Source organism: Gymnoscopelus braueri, assembly GCF_963280865.1.
Source record: "Gymnoscopelus braueri genome assembly, chromosome: 4".
Taxonomy (NCBI): Eukaryota; Metazoa; Chordata; class Actinopteri; order Myctophiformes; family Myctophidae; genus Gymnoscopelus; species Gymnoscopelus braueri.
Window position 1 is genome coordinate 56,822,329 of NC_137605.1, and position 14,073 is coordinate 56,836,401.

Sequence of the window (14,073 nt, forward strand, 5' to 3'; positions counted from 1 at the left end):
AGTATGGAATATGAAAAATTAAACACATCCGTCGTGATCACATGACTATAGAGATCATGTGTACCGATTTGCGTGAAATTTGGATAAAATTGGAAGGAGTAGTATAAAATAATGTGTTTTACATAAGTCGGCCTCCTGGTGGCGCTATAAAAGGCAGATGTGAAAAATGCAGGGCAAAGGTTTTTCCTTGACCTCTAGGGAGTGTGCATACAAAGTTTTACACAGATCGGTGCAATTATAGGTAAAAACACGAATCGGCCTGTTATAGCGCCACCATGAGGCTGATTTGAAAATTTTCAAATGGTAGTTCTTCCTCGGCCTAATGGGAATGTGCGTGCAAAATTTCACGGAAATTGCATGCTGTGTTCATGATTTGAGGCATTTTGTTCAAAACGGAGCACTCCTGCAAACTTTGGAAGACATTTTTAGCCAATCAGGATGGAATATGAGAAATCTGAAAGACTCGTTTCGTTTAATGACTATAGAGATACTGTACCGATTTGCGTGATTTTTGAACAAAATCTGTAGGAGTACTGTCAAAAAATATGTTTTGCACAAATCGGCCTCCTGGTGGCGCTATAACAGGCCCATGTGAAAAATTTGGGTCAGAGGTTCTGAATTGGCATCCAGGGAGTGTGTGTGCACAGTTTCGCAGCGACCGGGCCAACGGTGCCTGAGATTAGCTGTTCACAGACAGATGGACGGACGGACACACGGACACACGGACACACAAACGGACACACGGACAGGGGGTAAAACATACTCTCGCCATGCCTTTCGGCCTGGCGGAGACAATTATGTATTATAACATTTTAGAACATTTAAGAATCATTCAAACGGTAGTCTACTTAGTCAATGTTATTTAATTGGTTATTTGTAGGAAATATTTCTAAACTGGTATGTTTTGAGTTAATTCATGGTTTATAGATATCCTAAATGTGTATTAAGACATGATGAAAATGTGTATTAAGACATGATGAATCATGTGTTAAGTCAAACATTTAAAATGATCTGCAGATCACTTTTTTTCCACACGATAAATGTTACTATGTAGATCATGTGTTAAATGTATACCTCCATCCATTCATGTTTAACATTATGCTTTGTAAAGCATTCCCAAAAGGGTCCCCTAACCTGTGAAGACAATTTTTTCAACCGTCTGTTGATGTGGACTTTTTACCTAAACTAAACTGAAGGATATTCATTATTTTTTACATATTTAACAAATTATCTATAAGACATAATCTAAATCAATCATCATCATGATTTCCTCTTTCCGCTATAACAACAAATTAGTTAGCATTAGTTGCTTGTTAGCAATGATGTGGCTTCTCATCTATTGAAACTTCTCATGTCATTAATTAATCAACCTTATAGGGCACAATCTAGGAACCCATTTGGTTAAAAAAAATAAGGGGGACCATCACAGTGTTTCCTGGCAAGCCACTCTTTCCACTCAATAATTGACAGGTGGTCTTCAAGTAGCTGCTCTGTACGGTTCCCTCTCAATCTCCATACCCTCTCTTTACAATGTTTTCCACGCCCTTTCTATGTTTTGGGTGTGAACCCCTGTTTTTGCATCAACATACTCTACACTGTGTGTGGTTCACTGTGTAATGCCTGTAGCCAAGCCGAGGCAGATCATTTCTGTATGCTCGCCACTCATCACTTAACCTCAACCCTCGTTCTACAAGGTGAGCAATTAATGGCACTAGTACAGCCCTCCTGGTTCTTCGGTCCATCAAGCACCACTTCCTCCTCTTCCAGCCCCCAGCCATTCTGCAACTTTGCAATCACCAATTTGTAGAATTGTTTTGTCAAGGTTGCTGAGGATCCAGCAATGGCATCCATGCTGAGGTCAATTTAGCGTAGTTTGAAGAGAAAGAAGCAAGCACTCATCAGACGACTAGTTCGAAGTACATGTGTACAGGGTGCACGGTTCAGGCAGACTTAGTTTCATAAAAAGGATTACCAGCACTCACAGTCCATTTAGGCTCTTGTTTATTCAAGTCTTATCCCCCCAGCAGCAGCTCATACAACGGACGTTTCGGCCCACAGGCCTTCCTCAGCGTAGCCTAGCCTAATTTAGGCTTGAATGTGGACAATAACAACCCTATATGAACACTTGCTATGCACCATGTATATAATGCTTCATAAACATACTTATAATTTATTAGAATCTACTTATAACACAGTATAATTATAGTTATAATAACTCATATGTATAATACAGTCATAACACATTATAAAGCCTTTTTTATAATCAGGTCAAGTATAATTATACTATGTACGAGGAATGCTACGCACACCAAAGTCCTTATTTTTCTTTTGGCCAGGATCATAGTTTATTATAATTATCATAGTTGTTATGATAATGTCTATCAAATGCATTATAATCACTGTTATAAAGCATTATATTGTGATGAAGTCACTAAAAGTGGTCCAATTATGAATTATTATAATACATGACCATATAAGTCATTATAAAATGCTTAATAATTTGTTATGATTATTGTTATAAAGCATTATGATTCTTTTTTTTTTTTTTTTTTTTTTTTTACTTCTAAATTTTTATCCCACGATTTTGTAACCCTATTTTTTACACCCAGTGCCAATTATCTATGTAATCCTGGGCACTACCTTCCCTCTGCCAACCTAGGGAGGCCAGGGCCGAGCTCATGCCTCCTTCAATGCATGAGAGCCAACTGACCTTCTTGTCACCTGACAGGGGAGAGTTTCCCTGGTTGGACGTAGCGCGTGGAAGGATCACGTTATTCCAACCAGTTCCCTTCCCCTCCATCAGGCGCCCCGGCTGGCCAGGGGGAGGCAGTATAGTGACCAGGATTACTGCATGTTTTTGTGAGGGTACCTACCCTAGGAGACACGGGGAGAACATGCAAACTCCACACAGAAAGGCCCTTTCGCCAACCCCACCTAGGGTATGGGCACTGATGACGCGGAGGAGAGAACACACCCCCAGCGCCCACAGCGTCCCCTGCGGGAATCGAACCCAGGACCTTCTAGCTGTGAGGCGACAGCACTACCGACTGTGCCACCGTGCCCCCCAAGCATTATGATTCTTTATGAGTTTTTATAACTATAATTATGCTGTGTTATAAGCAGAAATATGGTTATAATGTGTTATAAATAGATGTGGGATGCATATTACAATAGAGGAACAACATCATGTTGTTCATGTGCTCTTTGTGCTTCACCAGGACATCCACCACTGAATGGTGCAGCTGCTGGTACTGTGCCACGCTGGGGCCGTGGATCAGCAGGTCTGGAGCATCTGAGGAACCACTTAAAAGTGTCTCTGGTCCAGGGGAAGAGATCCGGGGGCCAATGCAGCATTCTGGCAGCACAGCAGCATTCTGGACAAATCGTGTCTCCAGAGGCTCATTGAAGTCACCCAGACTCTCCTGCTCCTGCTCTGCATGCTTAGTTGGTGGTCCGTTCAGTCTGATCAGCAGACCTGGATCATCTGCACATTCTGCGGCAACACTTACAGGTTTCTCCCGTTCGGGGGATGGAATACGGGGGCAGAGACAGCATTCTGGCAGGACAGCAGCATTCTGGATGAACGGTGTCACCAGGGGCTTCTTGAAGGCTCTCAGGCTCTCATGTTCTGCATCTCTCTTCCTTTTTTGTACACTAGTGCCTGGGAAAGACAGATACAATTGTGCCAGCTTGGCAAGGAGTGGGTACCTGTATGCCTCAGATCTCCACCATCCCAATGGGTCACCTGACAGTGGTAGAGTTGGGGCAGCTTTGTATTGCTTGACTTCCTTTTCAGCGATGGAGGTAGATGACAACTTGGTCGGGGAAGATCTGGTGTTCTTAAATGTCTTTCCAAGAAGGCTATCCAATTCAGATCTCTTTTTTGGTGTGTGTGGTGGACTGTCCTCATAATCAGCAGCACTTTCCTCAGTGCTTCTTTCCTCCCTGTCACCATCAGACTGCATTCCCACAGCTTCTGCATCCTCATGTAAGACAAAAAAAGCATTGGCAACCTTCATTATAATTTTTGTTATTATTTAAAAACATGTTCATCATAACATATTCAACCATTTGTATTAATGTATTTAAATAGTATTTTTGGATATGGATTGGGTGTATATGGATGCCAAGTTACAACTAACAGTAGTCTCGTGGTTTAATGGCATAAATAACATTCAAATGACATACTGCTGTTTAGTGTTTACAAGTTGTAATTACCATCAGGGCAGCAGCCTTTGACACCACCGTGGCATATGTCTCCTGCACATCTGGCGGTGGTAAGAAGAGCATTGACTTAAACCTGGGGTCTAAAGCAGTTGCGACATAGAGGAAGCTTTGGTCCTGTGCAGACGTGCAGCGCTTTGATAGGTCTTCATGGATGGCACGATTTATCCCTTTGACAGCAGGGGAATTAATGGAGCTGACTGTGTCACTCAGAAGTTGTGTGTGAAGTGGAGCGATGATTGAAACAGTTGGGCTCTTCTTGTCACACATGCTCTTTGTTGCCACCAGCAATGGCTCGAGGGCTTGCACAACCGCTTCTCTATTTTTAAGGTCTCCATCAGTCAGGGCAGTGGCATTCTTTCTGACCTTTAAAGAAAATACAGGACAGAACAGAACTTTCGTTAAAACGTCCTGTTCTGCATCACTTTTCCTTTTTTGCTGCTCTGTCAACTTAGCCTGTAAAAGCAAAGGTTCAACGTGAAAACAGGTCAACACTAGTATGGTAAGCTGAGATCTGGACTGTAAGACTAAGGCTGGAGTACTCCAGGTGGACATTAATTATTAAAATATTATAATAATTTAAATATAAATGATAGTATATCTAATTATGATTAAAATATTATCCACTTATCTTATTATGTAATATCTAATTCAACTCACCACTTTTCCTTTCACATAAAGCTTAGCTGGTGGTTGCTTTGAGTCTCGGACTGAACGCTCTTGCCACAGTGATGATTCTGTCGTTGTGATCTCCTCTATTTCATCTAGTTCTGCCCAAAATAGTTTCTCCATCTCTTGCAGCTCCGGCATGACCGCCAACCTAGCCTTCTCAGCCTGGAGAAGATTCTCCATCAAAATGAAGATGTTTTCAGAAGATATTTCCTCAGCAACCTGCATTATGAATAGAAAATGGTTAGTCTGTGTGTTTTGCCATTGCATTTGGATTCAAATGTCACAAATATAATTTAGTATAACGTAAGTTGATGGTTCTCAATATTAATCCTTATGGAGTGTGTACAAATTGGTTTATTTGGTCCCATTTTGTACACTCTCAGTGTTAAATCAACACATAGAAGTGTAGATTGAGATAAAAATCACAATGGGGTGCGTAAACTAATAATACATTATCACTTAAATAAACTAGATGACAGGGCCGCTTCGCGGCCCTCACATCTAGGCCCGATCCGAGGTTGGTCCACTGGCCTAGTCACTCTGCACACACGTCATGCGAAGTCCGGCCCCTCTGGCCTCTCCTCTCCTCTCCTCCCTCCCCGCTTTGCTTTGCGGCCCTAACCTCTAGTCCCAACCTCCCAACCTCTGTCATTAGGCCGCCTGTACTGTGGGTAACCATGGCCATCATGAGGCAGTCGAGTGTTGTCACAGAAGTCTTTAGGGAAGCTGTTATTGACCATGCTAGGGTTGGCTGTCCCACAAGGTCCATGTAGCATGGATTGACGCAGAGTGACGCAGAGTGGCTCCTTCTGTGGGTCAGGTATGTCTGCTAGTACACCGCCACTCTTTGAGTTAGCCGTAATTGGGATAAAGAGGTCAAACTTCCTGTATATGGTTGCTATGGCAACCTGCCATATCAGGCTGAGGGTCTGATAGGCAAATCAGAGAATCAATCAAGCCGTGAGTCTGATCACAGATCGAGGTGGGGTAAGATGCCTAAAACATAGCTCTGATCAACAGTCTGTGGCAAGTTTCGGGGCAAATGGAGTGATCCTGTGCTCGCTTACCCCGGACGAACTTTCAGAGCTTTTGTCAATTATATAGTAGTAAGATAGTCACTGATGTAATTGAACTCACCCAACGCTTAGCTGGTTGTTGGTCATCAGAGGCTGAGGCAATAATACATTATCACTTAAATAAATAATCACTGATGTAATTCAACTCACCCAACGCTTAGCTGGTTGTTGGTCATCAGAGGCTGAGGCAGAATGCTTTAGTCTCTGTGATGATGCTCTGGTTGTAGGCCTGCAGCAATTCAATCTATTACTGCTGTTCATTATGACAAACTGTAATGTGTCCTCTGTCTGGATAACAAACTGTAAGGTGGCCTCTGTCTGGATAACAAATAGTAGGGTGTCCTCTGTCTGGAAAACAATCTGTAAGGTGTCCTCTGTCTGGATAACAAGCAGTAAAGTGCCCTCTGTCTGGATAACAAATTGTAAGGTGTCCTCTGTGTGCTCTGTCTTCAGGTGCTTTGATGCTGTGCAGATTGTTGGTCTACTTATAGCCCCCAATGGGTGTGAGGTTTGTATCACCCATCAAGGAGCCAATTGGTTAAAATATAAATAGATCAAATGAAGACGAATGGCTGATGATTGATTAGACAAAACATTCTAAATACAGTGATCACACTTGTTAATGGTCACCGGCATTTAACAGACCTGGTTTCAGCTAAACTGCACAAATATCACATGACGACCATTATTAGCAAATTACCTTGTTTGTTATTATAATATAGGGTATTTGTCAGGAGACACATAAAAAAGGTCACAAAAAATATAACACAATATACAAGTTTGTAGACAATTAATCATGAACAAACTGTTTGTTTGTATTGGTAAATTATGATAAACTCATTTAGAACTATGGTTAAAAACATACACAATTATAAATAACTAATCATACACAAACTATTTATATACATTCAAAAATAATTATGAAATTATGTATTATAACATTTAAGAATCATTCAAACGTTAGTGAATAAGGGGAGAATAAGGGGAAACTTCCGGCTTCCGGCGGCGTAAGAAGTAGACGTGTGTGCTGTTGAACCTTGAACCTTAAACATAAAGACGACGAAGGCACTGAACAAACAATCAGACGACGCCGCACCCGGCATGGACAAAAACATCAAGATGAGTTCTGATGCCTCATCGGTTGCTATACTGGCTGCGATTGAGAAACAGGGCAAGGATTTGAGAGAGTTAATTGAAGATTCTATGAAATCTATAACCACTCGTTTGGACTCTCTTGAAAACTCTCTCAAACTTGTGAAGAAGGAACAAACAGCGGCAGCGAAGAAGGTGAATGGCATCGCCACCGGCCTATCTGACCAAGTCACCCTTATGGATGTATTAGAAAAGGCCTGCCAAGATCTACAGGCAGCTAATGAACATCTCTGCAGGAAGGTGATCGACTTGGAGGGGCGCTCCAGGCGTCTAAATTTGAGGTAAATCTGAGGGCCTGGAAAAGGGTCACCCCAAGGCCTTTATGACTGAACTGATCGGTTCACTTTTTGGCCTGGATGCTTTCTCTAGGCCAGTCGAGGTGGACGTTGCCCATCGCATCCTCGCAGCGGTGGCTGCAGGACAGCGTCCCCGGGTCCTGATCACCAAGATTCACCGCTTTCAAGACAGGGAGCTGATTCTACATCTGAGCAGGGAGAAAGGCCCGCTGCTCTACAACGGTACCAGACTACATATCTTCCCGGACTACTCTCCTGGTGTACTGAAACAACGCCAAGCCTTCAGTCCTGTCATCAAGATTCTCCGCAACGCCAAAGTGAAAACATCTCTCCGTTTCCCTGCAAAGTTATACGTCGAGCACAAAGGAAAGACCACTACTTTCATCGATCCCGACGACGCCAAGTCCTTTGCTGACACTTTGACTGAGTCTGAGTCTGACTGATTCTGCAATCGTGGATGGTAAAAGCTACAGAACCGCAAGATGTGATATACACTAGTGGCTAAACATTTTCTTTATAGTTTTCTTTTCGTTATTTGGTTTTCTTTTCTCCTCTTCTTTTTTTTGTTTTCCTTGTATTAATGATACGGTATCACACTAAGAGGATGTTATATAAATACAAATGAAATGCACTATTTTTGGTTAGTGGCTGTTTATTCACTATTTATTTTATTTATTATTATCCCCTTTTTACTTTGATATCATCACTGCATAGAAAGGGTGATTAATCGCAAACTATATTTGGTTGATTTTTTATACGACTGCCTAGTTGTTTCGTTTAGATTATGGGGGCAGGGGCACTGCCAAATTGTTGGTGGGTTGGGGTTTTATGTTATGTGTACCAGACTGCATTACGCATCATTTATCATTCAGAACGGGTAACTTTATGCCTATCATGTGTTACATTTGTCCTAAGTGGGCACTATGAGTACGACTAATAACAGTATTGATATCGGAACATTAACTTTTGTCACTTGGAATGTAAATGGTTTGGGAAGTCAAGTCAAGAGAGGGAAGGCTGACATTATATTTTTTACAAGAGACGCACATCACTGACCAAAGTAGACTCAAAGTAAATTGGTTTTCAGAGGTTTATCAATCTACTTTCTCATCCAAAGCTAGAGGAGTTACTATTTTATTTAGAAAATGTGTACCGTTTCAATTATCTTCTCTCATCAAAGATCCCAATGGTAGATATTTGATAGTCTCTGGTAAAATAATATTCCTATCACTTGTGTCAATATTTATGGTGCTAATACTGACGACCCGGAGTTTTTCCCGAGGGTTTTCAATTCATTTTTTGGGATGGTTATCTCGACCCGTCGACCGTTTGTCAACTCGCCCTTCTCCACCTAGTAAATCTGCATGCACCATGAACAACTTGATTAATTCCTTAATTTAGTTGATATATGGAGAATACAGCACCCTACCGATAAAGAATATTTGTTTTTCTCACATGCTCATAAATCATATGCACGCATCAATTTTTTTCTCATTGATTCCAAGTTAATATCCAATGTTTTAAATACAAAATACCAGGGAATCTTAATTTCCGACCATAGTCCTCTCACCATGTCTTTTAAATGGTCCCTTCCGAAAGCCTTTTCTCTTGGCGCGTTAATTCTCTGCTACTGCAGGATAGTAATTTTAATGTGTACACGAAAGCAGCCATTAACACATACAGTGCCAAGAACGCGTCGACGCGTTCTTTCAAATCCATCGCCTGAGTGCCAGGATCGTGTATACACGTTCATTTGACTTTTAATTGGTTTAAGGTATATTGCAACCTTCCACAACCTGTGTATTAATATTAAGCTTCTAGGACAAAAGAAAAGTCACATGATCGCAAAAGTCACATGATCTGAGCAAAACACTACAAATCCGGGTGCAGAAACACAGTCCCTGTGGCATTCTAAACAAACATTGAGCAGAGACGGACGGACAGAGAAATAGAGCGAGAGAGAGCGAGAGACAGCGACTGAGAGACAAAGAAAGAGCAAGCGATCGTTATTTTGGAGTTAGTTAGGTAAAGTTAGGAAAGGTGCAATATATATATAGTTTAGAGTAAGAGGTTTATATAGTTTATATAGTTTATATAGTATAGAGTTAGGTGTTATAGGTGGGAGTCGGGAATATACATTTTAGGCGAGATGAGAGGAAAAAAATGCAGGGGCAAATGCCCTCGGAGGGACCCGACTCAAAGAACTCTTTTGGAGACCATGGCCTTCACTGCTCCCTCGGGACCACCACCACCACCACCACCGGGACCACCACCACCGGGACCACCACCACCACGACCTGTGGAGCACGTGAAGCCGTCGGCGGTGGCGTCTTTCACCGCTCCCCCGCGACCACCTTCGCAACCTGGGAGATCCGCGGAGATGAAGGCGTCGATCAAGCCGGAGATGAAGGCTCTCACTGGCCCGGAGGGATCTGAATACGTGGAGCCATCTTCGTCGGTGAAAGACGCTTATGCCTTCACGTGTTCAGAACCCTCGCGGGGACCACCACCACCGCGACCACCTCGGCCATCCAAGAAGGTGAAGACTGCCCCCGCGGGATCTGAGGAGACATCGGTGCCTTTCACCGCCCGCGGCGGTGCCGGCGGCGGCGGCGGCGGCGACGGGCACCTCCACCACAACCACCTCCGCCACGTCCACCACAACCACCTCCCCCACCTGCGGAGGTATCTGAGGACACGAACCCACCGGTACCAGACATCGATACCGAGGTCCCGGTGCGTCGTAGCGGCAGACCGAGGACTGCGTCGTATTGCCCAGACCCAAACCCAGATACTTCTGACGGTGAAGAGACCTCCGATTCGGACGACTCTGGCAGTTGGGAGCCAAGCCCAAGGAAACGATGTCTGTCTCCGTTTACCAGTGGTAAGAATATATATATATATATTTTTTTTTATATAATATTTTACCTTTTGGTTGCACTCTGAAAATAGCAAATCTACAAGCTCACAACGCCTCGCGCTGCGACGCGTAAATCGGCGCGTAAAGCTTGTAAATCGGCTATTTTTTTACCTGATATATTGTATAAAGTCTGTGTGGGGCAATACCTACTTATATCAACTTCATATTGACATATAAAATGGCACCAAACAATTCAATCGCATCACAATATAGTGTTTTTATATTTATGATCATTGAATGGTGCCATTTATATTTTGATGAATTGAATACCTATGAATGGTTTCATTCTTTTTAGACAAATTGTTTGACTGGGCCTGTAACAACTGTAGGTGTGTGTAACACCTTATTTATATATGGACAATGTATAGCTGTAGTATACAAGCGTCATGGTGCGGAGTCCCCCTGGTCTAAAGTTGTGTTCGATTTTTTCACACTGCCATCTCTCACATAAACGTTCAGATTTCAAATATAAAGTGCTTACCACCGAGCCACGGATGTTACAAGGCGACGCGAACCGCGATAAGTACTCGTATCTCCCGTATTGTTCAATAAAAAGCATTTTAATCCTATCACCGGCCATTTTCTCCAAATTGTCTCCGATACTTTCAACCATGCGAAACTAATGGTTGGGAGGTGTATTGCACTCTGATACATTACCAAAAAAAAAAGAAAATGGCTGGCGATGGGATTGAAATGCTTTTTATTGAACAATACGGGAGATACGGGTACTCATCGCGGTCCGCATCGCCTTGTAACATCCGTGGCTCGGTGGTAAGCACTTTATATTTGAAATCTGAACGTTTATGTTTATGTGAGAGATGGCAATGTGAAAAAAATCGAACACAACTTTAGACCAGGGGGACTCGGCACCATGACTGTCATGGTATGACAGTCATGTTTCAGGGCTAACAACCCTCGTAGACGTATTTATGATTCTGGCCTTCAATCTAAGACGTCAGAATCATAAATACGTCTTCGAGGGTTGTATACTACAGCTAGACACATAGACCACATATTTGGTGGCAATATGTAGGAGGATATTGCACTCTGGGTCAGCCAGTTATAAAATATGTATTTATTTTATTCTGTATCTATCTATATGCATGTGATTTATTTGATTATGTTGACGATGTAGCCTATGAATTTGTTGACTTGTAGATCTGGGTTTTTTTTTTGGGGGGGGGGGTGGCATACTTCAAAGGGATGACAACAAATGTTTTGATGTAGTTATGGGTCGACATGAGGCCATGTCAACAAAGATTTTTGTAGATCTGTTTTTTTTTGGGGGGAGGCATACTTCAAATGGAAGAGGTCATGTCATGACAACAAATGTTTTGATGCTGTTGTGGGTCGACATGAGGCCATGTCAACAATGATTTTCAAATCCCTTTGATGTCATTTTACTATGACAACAGATGCAGCAGGCTTGTAGATCTGGCTTTAGTTTTTGGGTTGGAGGTCAGGTGCACAGAGGCCCCCACTATCATAATAAAATTCATCAAAGGGGACTAAGGTCACTTTATGTCCACAACATCAACAGCGTTTGATCTTGTTTACTTTCAGACGATGACTATGTGTCTGATGGTGAAAAGCAGTCGTCATCTCATGCACCTTCCAGTTGTAGGAAAGGTAAGACTTGTAATACTACTCAAGTAGACAAGACACTTGTCTGCCTGAGTCTGTTTCAAACATTTTCTTTAGACAGTAGACTTGTACACATTGTACTGTAATGGTCATTTTAGGGGTATCTCTGTATGTGTTTGTCTATATTATATGTCTGGACATACAATATAGTATAGTATAGTATTGTATCTGGACATACAATATAGAGAAACACATACAGAATACACACACTCAAGAGTTTATGGGGGACTGACAGTCAAACAGTCAAACTTTTTCTGAATTGATTGGTTTTACATCATAGCTGGCATCGTTCTTACTTATTTCTGCCAGTAATGTCACACACACAATGATATGTTGTGCCATTTTGTACTTATTTGATGTATATATTATTTATTGCATTCAGATTTACCACAGTAATGGCTAAAACCCCACACTGCAATGATAAATGTCATTCATTCAATTCCAAGTTCCACAAAGTAATGCAGCAGTGAAAATAATTGTACATACTATTTACCAACGATTTTATGTTTTACTGTGATTTCAGACATGGATTTGGACGAAGCAGGGCCATCGTCTTCAACTGCACCACCTGTCTGCCGTAAAAGAAGTAAGACAGTTTTCTGTTCATCATCACTGTTGTACCACACAACATGATTTTGATAGCGCATCTTATATGATGTGTATATACTGTTATTGCATTCAGATTTACCACAGTAATGGCTAAAACCCCACACTGCAATGATAAATGTCATTCATTCTAAGTTCCATAAAGTAATGCACCACCTGACATGCTGGTAGTGAAAATAATTGTACATTCTATTTACCAAACTATTATGTTTTACTGTGATTTCAGACCTGATGGATTTGGACGAAGCAGGGCCATCGTCTTCAGCTGTACCACCTGTCCCCCGTAAAAGAAGTAAGACAGTTTTCTGTTCATCTTTTGACAGCACATTTGATTCCGTTTTAGTCATAGTCTGTTGAATAAAATTCCATTTAGTTATAGTCATATTTTCATATGAATCAACACTGCCACACAAATAAAAAAATATGTATTTTATGGTAATTGTGTATTTCTGTAATTCACAGGACGTGGTGGGAGGCCCCCAGCTGTAGAGCCTGAGTGGAAGGACACAGATTGGGAACCTAGGGCGGACATCCCCTTCACTGCTAGTCCAGGTCCTCGCAATGCTGCTGTAGAGCTACAGTCCACCATGCCTGTAGACTTTCTTTCACTTTTCCTGACGGATGAGCTGCTAGGGATGATAGTGGAGCAAACAAACATCTATGCTCAAGCGTTCATCGCGGCCAGGGATGAGGAGGAGGTGGCGCAGCATCCAGAAAGCAGAGTGAAGGACTGGAAAGACGTTTCAGTGGGAGAACTGAAAAACTTTTTCGCTCTCTTATTCCTCACTGGCCTTGTGCGAAAGCCTGCACTACAGCACTATTGGTCGACTGATGAGCCCTTACTCACGCCTTTCTTCTGCAAAAACATGCCACGCAACAGGTTCCAGATAATTTGGCGGTTTCTCCATTTCACCAACAATGAAGCTGATGCTGCTGGTGCTGCCGCTGCTGCTGCTGCTGCTGCGGCTGCTGGCGAGGTTGCCGTCGTGGACAGGCTGTGCAAAATCAACCCGGTCTTGCTCTACCTGACAGCCAAATTCAAGGAGATGTTCGTTCCAGGTCGCAACATCAGCATTGATGAGGGGATGCTTCTGTGGAGGGGACGCCTATCCTTCAGAGTGTACAACCCACAGAAGCCCACCAAGTATGGAATAAAGTCCTACATTCTGTGCGATTCTGGAACGGGGTACTGTTACAGCATGAAGCCATACTCTGGACAGTACTCTTCCCTATCAGACACCGTCACTTTTCTGTTGCAGGGTCTTACAGGGTACGGGTATTCTTTGTTCATGGACAATTATTACAACTCCGTGGCACTGTATGAATTCCTCCTGAAGAACAACACACATGCCTGTGGTACTATGCGGCTAAAAAGGGGTGAACCACAAGCCATGAGGGATGTGACGGTGTCCAGCCTGAAAGTGGGAGAGCGGAAGATGCTGCACAATGGCAAAGTGATGTTATTGGCCTGGCGAGACAAACG